The sequence below is a fragment of the Giraffa tippelskirchi genome, chromosome 3 (genome assembly GCF_054371585.1).
Source record: "Giraffa tippelskirchi isolate mGirTip1 chromosome 3, T2T-mGirTip1v1.2.pri, whole genome shotgun sequence".
NCBI lineage: Eukaryota > Metazoa > Chordata > Mammalia > Artiodactyla > Giraffidae > Giraffa > Giraffa tippelskirchi.
The window spans coordinates 24,030,584-24,041,945 of record NC_137277.1 but is presented as its reverse complement, the minus strand read 5'-3'; positions in this window follow the sequence as shown (position 1 = coordinate 24,041,945).

Here is an 11,362-nt window from a genome sequence, read left to right as displayed (position 1 = left end):
TGTGGACAGAGGAGCCTGGTGGGCAGTCCATGGGGTCACAAAGAGTCAGACACGACTGAGTGACTAAGCACTGCGCTGCACTTCAGGTGCTTTAAAATAATAGAAATGAGGACTTCCCTGGTATTCCAGGGCTAAGACTTTGGGCTCCCAATGCAGGGGCCCCGGGCTGAATCTTTGTTCAGGGAACTAGATCCCGCATGCTACAACTAAAAATACTGCATGACACAACTAAGACCCAGCACAGCCAAATAAATAAATAAGTAAATATTGAAAAATAGAATAAGGACTTCCCTGGTGGTCCACTGTTAAGAATCTGCCTGCCAATGCAGGAGACATGGGTTTGATCCCCTGTTCGGGAAGACTCCACATGCCTTGGAGCCACTGAGCCCGTGCACCACGACTACTGAGCCCACACTCTAGAGCCCATGAACTGCAATCACCAAGCCCTCACGCTGCAGCTACTGAAGCCCATGTGCCTAGAGTCCATGCTCTACAACAAGAGAAGTCACCACAACGGGAAGCCTGGGCATTGCCTCTGCTCATTGCAACTGGGAAAGCCCACACAAAGCAGTGAGGACCCAGTGCAGCTAAAAACAAATGGATAAAATAAAATAAACATTTTAAAATAAATTCGAAATGTATTCTCTCACGGTTCTGGAGGCCAGAAGTCTAACATCAAGGTGTCAGCAAGGCTGATTCCTTCCACAGGCTCTGAGGGACAATCTGTTCCTGCCACTCACCCAGCTTCTGGTGGCTGCAGACAATCCTTGCTGTTCCTTGAGTGGCAGCTGCATCACTTCATCCTCTGCTCTTGTCATCGCATGACATTCTCCCTGCATGTCTCTCCTCCTATAAGGACACTAGTCCTCGGATTTAAGGCCCACCCTAATCTAGTATGTTCTCAGCTTAACTAATTACATCTGCAAACACCCTATTTCCAAATAAGGTCACACTCTGGGATTCCAGGTGGACCTGAGTTTGAGAGACACTATTCAGTCCAGTGCACTAGAGCATGCTAAGGTGCTTCAGTTGTGTTTGACTCCTTGCGTACCCATGGACTGTAGCCTGCCAGGCTCCTCTGTCCATGGAATTTTCCAGGCAAGAATACTGGAGTGAGTTGTCATGCCCTTCTCCAGGGTATCTTCCTGACCCAGGGATCGAACCCACATCTCTTATGTCATCTGCATTGGCAGGCAGGTTCTTTACCACTAGAGCCACCTGGGAAGCTGCAATCCAGTGCTCTAGGGAAAGGCAAATATATGACACAAAAATGACTACTTCATTTCTGTCGCACTGGCAAAAATATTAACGTCTCTGTCCTGGGTTGTGTTCTCCAGAGTAGGTGAAGTTTAGGGGGCAAGATGCTTACTAGGGATCACTTCCTGAGAGAGGAACCAGACAGAAGTAGGATTGGGCAGAGAGAGAAATCCAGCTGTAACGCAGGCCTTGCAGAACTTCCATCAGTTTGGTTAAGAGAATACGGCCCCTTCACGTGTCCTTCGTGGGACTGAAATGGCTGGACCTTACATCCCTAGAAGGGCAGGCCCTTGGGAGAGATGCTCTCTGCAGCTGAGGTGGACCCTGAAGGAGCTGAGAGCCGGAGGCCAGCAGCTGAGGAAGGCAGTAAGTCCTTCCTCACAGGGTATTCTGGCTGGCACACTCACTACCACAGAAATGTTAAAATGAAGAGCGTGGTAGGAATAAAAAATCATCTTCCAGTCCGTCCCCCGCCCCCTGCCGTGATGTCCACATCAAATCACTGGAACCTGTGGACATGACTTTGTTTGAAAAAAGAGTCTTTGCAGATGTGATTAAGTAAAATCATCTTGGATTATCTGGGTGGACCCTACATACTCTCCCGAGTATTCCTTTTTTTTTTTAATTTATTTTTGGCTGTGCTGGGTCTTTGTTGCTGCCCCCGGGCTTTCTCTAGTTTCAGCAATCAGGGGCTACTCTCTAGTTGTGATGCACAGGCTTCTCACTGTGGTGGCTTCTCTTGTTTCGGAGAACAGGCTCTAGGGTCTGGGCTTCAGCAGGTGTGGCACACGGACTTAGCTGCTTCATGGGAATCTGGGAATCCAACCTGTGTCCTCTGCAATAGACAGTGGAACATCCTGGAATGTGAAGTCAAGTGGGCCTTAGAAAGCATCACTATGAACAAAGCTGGTGGAGGTGATGGAATTCCAGTTGACCTATTTCAAATCCTGAAAGATGATGCTGTGAAAGTGCTGCACTCGATATGCCAGCAAATCTGGAAAACTCAGCAGTGGCCACAGGACTGGAAAAGGTCAGTTTTCATTCCAATCCCAAAGAAAGGCAATGCCAAAGAATGCTCAAATTACCGCACAATTGCACTCATCTCACATGCTAGTAAAGTAATGCTCAAAATTCTCCAAGCCAGGCTTCAGCAATACGTGAACCGTGAACTTCCAGATGTTCAAGCTGGTTTTAGAAAAGGCAGAGGAACCAGAGATCAGATTGCCAACATCTGCTGGATCATTGAAAAAGCAAGAGAGTTCCAGAAAAACATCTATTTCTGCTTTATTGACTATGCCAAAGCCTTTGACTGTGTGGATCACAATAAACTGTGGAAAATTCTTCAAGATATGGGAATACCAGACCACCTGACCTGCCTCTTGAGAAACCTGTATGCAGGTCAGAAAGCAATAGTTAGAGCTGGACATGGAACAACAGACTGGTTCCAAACAGGAAAAGGAGTATGTCAAGGCTGTATATTGTCACCCTGCTTATTTAACTTATATGCAGAGTACATCATGAGAAACGCTGGGCTGGAAGAAACACAAGCTGGAATCAAGATTGCCGGGAGAAATATCAATAACCTCAGATATGCAGATGACACCACCCTTATGGCAGAAAGTGAAGAAGAACTAAAGAGCCTCTTGATGAAAGTGAAAGAGGAGAGTGAAAAAGTTGGCTTAAAGCTCAACATTCAGAAAACTAAGATCATGGCATCTGGTCCCATCACTTCATGGGAAATAGATGGGGAAACAGTGGAAACAGTGGAAACAGACTTTATTTTTGGGGGCTCCAAAATCACTGCTGATGGTGATTGCAGCCATGAAATTAAAAGACGCTTACTCCTTGAAAGGAAGGTTATGACCAACCTAGATAGCATATTTAAAAGCAGAGACATTACTTTGCCAACAAAGGTCTGTCTAGTCAAGGCTATGGTTTTTCCAGTGGTCATGTATGGATGTGAGAGTTGTACGGTAAAGAAAGCTGAGCGCCGCAGAATTGATGCTTTTGAACTGTAGTTGGAGAAGACTCTTGAGAGTCCCTTGGACTGCAAGGAGATCCAACCAGTCCATCCTAAAGGAGATCAGTCCTGGGTGTTCATTGGAAGGACTGATGTTGAAGCTGAAACTCCAATACTTTGGCCACCTCATGCGAAGAGTTGACTCATTGGAAAAGACCCTTATGCTGGGAAGGATTGGGGGCAGGAGGAGAAGGGGACGACAGAGGATGAGATGGTTGGATGGCATCACTGACTCAATGGACATGGGTTTGGGTAGACTCCAGGAGTTGGTGATGGACAGGGAGGCCTGGCGTGCTGCAATTCATAGGGTCGCAAAGAGTCGGACACAATTGAGTGACTGAACACATCTTAACCGTTGGGCCACCAGGGAAGTCCTTCTCCCAAGTATTCTTATAAAAGACAGATAGAGATTAGACAACATGGAAGAGGGGAAGGTGACGTGAGGATGGAGACAGAGAGGGGAGTGATGTGGCCGCAAGCCAGGGAATGCCTACAGGCACCAGAAGCTGGAGGAGGCAAGGAACGGACTGTCCCTGGAGACTCGAGAGTGATCATGACCCTGCTAAGACCTTGGTCTTAGCCAGTGAAACCGATTTTGGAATTCTGACCTCCAGAACTGTGAGAGAATACATTTCAGTTGTTTAAATCCATCGAGTCTGTAGTAATGTGTTACAGTAGCCACAGGGAACTAATACAAAGAGTAATAGGAAAAGTGCTGATGGGGATGCAAGCTGGTGAACCCACCCAGAGGCTCTATCTTAGGGTGCAATGAGGATTTAGAGTTCTAAGTATTTGCATAGTCCGCATGAATACTGGCTGCTCATATTCCCACTGCTCACCGAGTTCTCCTTGAAGGAGAGCAATGGCAGCCCCTCCGGTGGCAGCCTCGACACCCACCTCAGACCTGCCCTGCCCTCTTCCCGGCTGCACCTGGTATAGCTTCCGGAGACCAGTCTGTGGCCTTGCCCCATTTGCCCCTCAACTAGACTGGCCTCCCACAGACTCTCTCATCTCCTGGCCTTCCAGAGGAAGAGGAATGCTGAGGAGGATGGCAGGCCCTCTCGTCTCCCTGCTTTGGGAAATAAATATCTCTGGAGCCTAGATCTACTCCCTGGGCAGAGGTCAATAAACTAGGAATGATCTTTTGGGCCAGATTAGATCTGCAACCCAATGGGGCCCCATGGCTGCGTGTCTAACAGGGCACCAAGGTCCTTGAGACTCCCTTAGGTGTATTTTAACTTGCTTGACCCAACAAGGACACATTTCTGAAAACTTGCACATTTCATGTTCGTGTTTGAAATATCACACTTGAACCTAGTTTTAAGAAGGTGTGTTAAAAGGTGGAAAATTCTAGAAAACAATACAGCAGCCTTGTGGGGGTGATCTGTTTAAGGGATAGTCATAGTTTATAGCCTTATCTCAAACTCCCCTCCCAACCCTGCTCCTCCCAGAAATAAACCTACCAAAGGTCAGGGGTTGGGCCTAACTTCCCAGGCTGGTCCCTTCCAGGATATGGAGCTGGGGCGGGCCTCTGCGCCTGTACCTGGCCCTTCTGGCCTTCTCTGAAGGACAGGTCACGTAGGCATCCGCTTAAATCCCACCCACTGGGGTTCCTCCTCCAGAGTGGAGCTGAGAAAACAGAATTATGCCCCCTCTGGATCTCACACATCAGAAAGGTCTGGATTTTGAAGCAAGGTGGGGTGGGGTGAGAGTGGGGAAGGGAGTGAGTGTTTTCAGCACAAGCCCCTTCCTCCTGTACAGATGGAAACAGTGTCCTGACCCTTGGTTACAGTCCCCAGGCTAGTGCTCATCCCATCATCCTTCTACTATTTTCCCAACACCTCAGTTAAGTTTTTAGCCTCTTTGGGTATCTTCTGGACTGGACACCGACTCTCAACCAGGATTTCAGAGAAAGTGACAGATCTAGAAACCTTCCTGGGACAGCTGTGTATACCTCTCACAAGATTTAGGAGAACCTTACAAAACAATATCCTTAATTCTCGTAGATCCCCAGGGAGCTGATAACATATCAGCAAGCATGCTGTAGCTGAAACCACCAGAAGTGAAATAAATGGCTTTTCTCTCACTTTTACCTGGGACAAGTGGCTGCATTAAGAATTTCTTAAAGACAATACTTTTGTTTCTTATTTGTATTTTAAAGTTTGCATTAAGTACTAACTATATGCCAAGTCTGTATCAGTGACAGACAACTCTGGGCTCAAGGAGCTAACATTCTTTTTTTTTTAACTTTTTATTTTATATTGGAGTATAACTGACTAACAATGTTGTAACAGTTTCCGGTGGACAGCAAAGGAACTCAACCACATATACGTATATATATACACACATGTATCCATTCTGCCCCAAACTTCCCTCCCATCTGGCTGCCGCATCACTTTGAGCAGAGTTCCCTGTGCTGTACAACAGGTCCTTGTTGGTTATCCATTTTAAATAAATATAGTGTGTACATGTCAATCTGAACTCCCTAACTATCTTTTCCCCTCATCCTCTTCCTTCTCTAAATCTGTGAGTCTGTTCTGTAAATAAGTCCATTTGTTTCATTTCTTTTTAGATTCTACATATAAGGGATATCATAGGATATTTCTGTCAAGGAGCTAACATTCTTTAAGGGAGGCAAATATGTGACTGGATCATTACATTACTATGTATGTATATATGTGTATGTACACACTTAATCAATTATGGTATATGGCATGTTAAGTAGAAGCATGTGAGTAAGCCCAGTAGGACTCGGGGGAGTAGGGGGCATAATAATTTAGGCCTTGAAGGATGAATAGGAGCTTGTCTTGGTTTACTCAGAGGGTGGAGAGACCATTCCTAATCTCATCCTCTTAGACAGCTTCCATACCAAGGAAGGTAGGCAGAGAAAGGCCTTGTGTGCACATTCAGGGAGAGTTTGGAAGAGAAAGTGCAGACTAGGAGGGCCAGGGCAAGTGGGTTCCACTATGGGCCATGGGGAGCCTCTGCAGGACTGTCCACCTGAGGCCCAGGGACACAGGGGCTGTTTAGGATGGAGGCAAACATGAACTCAAGAGGCCTTGAGAAGCTGAACCAAGTAGACTCAGTGCTGAAGATGTGGGCAGGTTTGAGAGTTGGTTAATTAGAATTTGGAATATAACTTGGAGGGAGTGCCGAGGATGGGGGAATTGTATGATTTTCCTCTACCCAGTGCCCACCTGCCTCGGTCCTGGAATGGGACACAGTCCATGACGGAAGGCAGAATTTCAAGGTCTTTGAAGACTGCTTCTAAGCAAGGGAGGACGGAATGTAGACACTTGAGGTTGCAGTGGGTCTGGAGCACCTGGCCTAAGGAGGAGCTGGTGCCACTCAACCCCCTTCTAGGGAGAACTTGAGGAAAAGCCTTCGGGTCAGGAGGGAACCTACAGCCTCCCACCCAGCACCCGCCTGAGGCTTGGGGTGGAAGCAGACAGCCTGAGAACCGGTCTGCCAACCAGTTTAACCAGGGACTGGTTTCGACTCTGGAGTTCAAAGGAGCTGGGTGCACCCGTTTCTCCCGCCAACAGGAGCAGCGGCCCTTAACCCTTTCCGGATTGTGCCTGGGGTAATGTCCAGGTGGCAGTTCATGCTGGAGAAGGGTCTGGCCTCTTTGGGGCATGAAACAGGTAGGGGTGACCTCATTTATGGTTGGGGGTGCAACCAGGCACCTGTGAGTGGCAGAATGAGGCAAGAGGCTCCCGGGTTCTCCCCACCCCTGACGTCCCTTGGGGTTTCCTCCTCCTGGCCAGGCAGTCCCTGGAGGACCCTGGCTTCTGGGTGGGTGCAGGGGAGCTGGGATTGGATTTCTGGGGTAATGAATATTCATCAGCTGAGCCGGCCTCTGCTTCTGTTTACTTAGCCGGGAGGGGCTGGGTTTCAGGTTCACCTTGACTCCCGGAGCCACAGCGGAGTAGGTACCGCTCCTGCACCTGTTTCTCCGCACCTGCTGCACAGCTGCTCCTACCCAGCTCTCCCAGCCTGAGCCTTGCCTGGCAAGGCAGTCCGGAGGCACCCCCACCTCCGCCAGCCTCCTCCTGCACTCAGCTCCTTTTCTAGGGACGCTCTCGCCTCCAGCCTTCCAGCAGTCGGGCTCACAGGTACCAGCAGAAGGTGAGCGGGAGGGGAAACCAAGGCATGGACCTCTGTCTGGGGGCCTCAGTTCTGCTTCCACGGCTGATATGCCCAGCTGTGAAGGGGGACCAGGCATGCTGGCTCCCATCTCTCTCTAGGTGGGCAGGCAGAGCTCGACTCATCCCACTGGCTTCTTGGAGTCAATCCAGGCCTCCAACAGAGCTCCTTCTGGGAAAGTTTTACTCCAGAGCAGTGATCTATTAACTCTTGCTGGAGAGGAGCTTACCACCTGCTACCCGCTCCTCCCTCCGCTGGAGGATGTTTCTGGCTGTCTGGTAGGAATATATCCCTGTCCTCTCCAGGGTACTTGAGTGTCATGCAGAGTGGAGAAGTACCACAGGCACCGTGCAGAGATGCAAGGAATGGAGGTTCTGAGTTTTGTCTTACTACATGGAAGCCGACTCGCCCCTTCAACCCCCCTCCAGCCTTCCACCTCCACCCCAATCAATGGTTAACTTGTTCCAGCTCAGAAGGAGCTCAACCCAGTCTGGGCAAGGCCCTTAGGGCAGTTCACAGAACCCAGCTGGCATGGTGGGAGCTGTCCTGGGGTGCCCACATGTATGCCAGGGTGCTGATCACAATAGGCAGGGGATGGCAGGCGATCTTGTGAGGGCCTTGTGGATTCCCAAGCTGTGCAAACAGTGGAGGTGTAACTTGCATCTTCAGGGCTGATTTCTGTCATCCGATGGATTGCAAGGCCCTGGGGCAAGGGCCTTGCCCTCAGTGCGCCTGCTCAGGCCCTGCAGAAGCAGATATATCACCAACTGCTGAATCTGTTCAAAATTCCAAGTACATCCCCTCCCCCAGGTCCCTCTAGCCTCCTGTGACTGTGCGTGGGCATGTGACTGTTGGCCTCTGGCTTTTTGCAACTTTGGATACCTGGGAAGTTTGACTGTTGTGTCACGTTTTTTTTTCTAAAACAAATCAGATTTTACACTATTTTGAGGTAGCTCACTATTTAAAAGAATCTTGTATGTAGCCCCCTTGTTTTGAAAAACAAAGACTAGTCCCGCAAATTCAGATTTCCATAGATTAGCCTTGCTTAAAGGCTAAACACCTGCTTACTGGTGTGTCATGTCCTCCTGGACAGAAGGGACAGCAAGGATTAGCAGAAAGCATTTTGGAGAGACCAGAGTTCAAGGCCAGGAGCCAAGGGCACTAACTTGGTGCCATGGTGGAGGCTCCAGGGCAGGGCCCAAGGGCTACTCTGACCTCTCTCTGTGGTTTTCTGACAAGTGGCTCCCTTTACTCCAAGGAGAGTTAAGACTCATGCATGCCAAGTTCAAAGACCTGTTAAAGTGGCATATTTTAAGTGGCACAAGCAGAGGGTACTCTCATGGAGCGAGGCAGTTTGGTGGTTACTGTTGTTTCAGGAGCTGAATCCTCCATTCCCCAAGTTCCTTAGCAGTCCCAGATGGGCCGTGGTGAGGTTGTGGGCTTTGCCCCAGACCAGGTGGTGACTGGGGCACCCATAGGCCAAGCAAGCACCCTGTCCATCCTTCCTGGCCCTCCCCACGGCTCCTTCCAGAAACCCATTCTGGAACACCAAGTTCTGTGCAAGGCTGTGCTAAGCCCAGGTAGGGCAGGCTGCCAAAGCAAAGCTCTCAGGCTGTCTCCTTGGTGCGCTCACCTCTCCAGGGTGCCCTGAAAGTATTTACCTAACCACTCACCCCTCCTTCACTTTCTAAGTGGGAGCTGCACTAGATCTCCTTGGGATTTTCTTGCTTCTTGAGCTCAGCTCGAGGGACAGAGCTGGCAAAGTAGGATCTGCTTCCTGGACAGAGAGGTGGGGAGGAATCCCCTTGCTCTGGGCAAGCGGATGGATATATGCAGGGCCAGGGGACAACCACAACAAAGACGCCATGGATGCAGGCACTCACTTCATTTCAAGCTTAGGTCAGCATTTGCTTTCATTTTTTTCTTTCTTCCAAAATACTTTTTTGGCTGAACCGCACAGCATGTAGGATTTTAGTTTCCTGACCAGAAATTGCATTGCATTGGAAGCACGGAGTCTTAACCACTGGACTGCCAGGGAAGTCCCTCTTTCATTGTTTATGAGTTTGACCTGCTGCCCCTCTAAACAACTCCAGGCTCATTATGGAAAATCTGGGAATCAAAAAAATAAAATTAAATTAAAAAAAATATATATATATGTAGAGAGAGAGAGGAAAAAACATCCCATATTCCTACTACATAAAGAAAACCAATATTAACCATTTGCATATTTCTTCAGGTCTTTTTAGAAAATGTAGTTAAGACCATCAGTTTTTAAAAGTAGGTGATACATTTGCCTGACCTTGGTCTGGTTGATCATCTAGCTTTCTGGTGTGCTGTGGCTATTGCACCCTCCTCCTCAGGACTTGCACAGCTCACACTGATACCGAGTCCAAGCTTGCTGTGCTCGCTACGTGACAGGCCAGTGAATTGGAGAGACCAGGTGTTGAGGCAAGGAATACAATTTTATTCAGAAAGCCAGCTGACCAAGAAGATGGCAGACAAATGTTTCAAAATAACCATCATTTCGGGGTCTGAATGCCAGGTTCTTTTATGGATCAGAGATGGCAGGGAGGAGGAAACAAAGTAAAAAGGCCATTAATTTTGCAAGTATCTCCTAGAATGGCAAGCCTCAGGCAGGGGGATGTGTTAGCGTCTCTTTTCCTGCCATCTATGGGTGGACAGGGTTCTGAACAAAGGCACTTTAGTTTAACAGTCAGGCAGAGGGGCAGGATTCCCTGAGACAGGCCATTATGTATGATTATAATAACAAAAGCAATGGAAAGCAAGTCAAGGAAACAGTTTCAACATGGAGCCAGAATTGACTTCTCCCTGCAACAATACCACGGAGTTCTGAAAATCAGACCACCAACCTCTCCAGGCCCAAAGATGTCTCCATTTCTCATCATTTTGCCTGCTCTTTCATTGATCTTAGTATCTCTAGCCCATACTCTCTTTTTCTTGTGGTGTCCAGATAACTTCATCTGCCAAAACTTCCACCAGCTCAGGCAGCAACTTCATGGAACAGTAAAAGGTGAGGCCACTACTGTGTCAGGACACATCATGTTGTCAGTGGAGAAGCTTGGATTTCAGACCCCTGCCCCACCTCTCATGGGGTATCCTTATGGAGGGTCCAGCCTGTGATAACCAGACCCCACATGTACCTCTTGGCCCCACCAAACCTCCTTCCAAATGTTCAGGTTCCCTTCGAACTCCTGTCCTTTGGAAGCTGTATGGGGAAAGGGAACCACCCCTCAATAAGTTTTACTTTGCGAAGCACATATGCCTTATGGGGAAGGATGAACAATAGAGCTGAACGTTAGGTCTGGAAAGGACGGGTGAGGACTCTGAGGTCCAAAGATGTACCTTGCCAGAGGTCACGAGGCTGGAACAGTTCTCTGGACTTCCCACTCCCAGCCTGATGTTTCTCTCCCTTACAAAAACCCTAGCTGCTCCTTCAGCCCCGGTAGTGACCACAGGGAAGTCCAAATTATTCTGAACATCACAAATCCTGTTTAATTTTGTAATGAATTCCAAAGAAAATGCATAGTGTATTTCTGTCTGTCTGATACCAGCTAATCACCTGTCTGCTCCTGGCAGCAGGGCCTGGAGGCATAGCGGGAAGAGTTTGGGAAGGTGGCCAAGGCCTAGTTGCTGTATGACCCAGCAAGCTATTCACCCTCCTGCGGCCCCAGGGGCTTGGAGTGCCAAGCTGCCCGGCAGCAGCGTGTAGCTGTCCCACTGTCCCGTCCGCCTGGCTCAGATGGCTTCCCCGTGGATGTTTTCTTGACCGCCTCTTCCCCAGACCCCTCTCTCTCCTCATGTTCACCGAAAGGATTGCATCGCTTACCTGAATCCTGGGTTCACTTGGCCCCACCTTCAATTCTTTCAAGCCTGGTTGGGAGACTAGAAAGGGCTGCTCCAAGGCCCCTACCCCTTCTC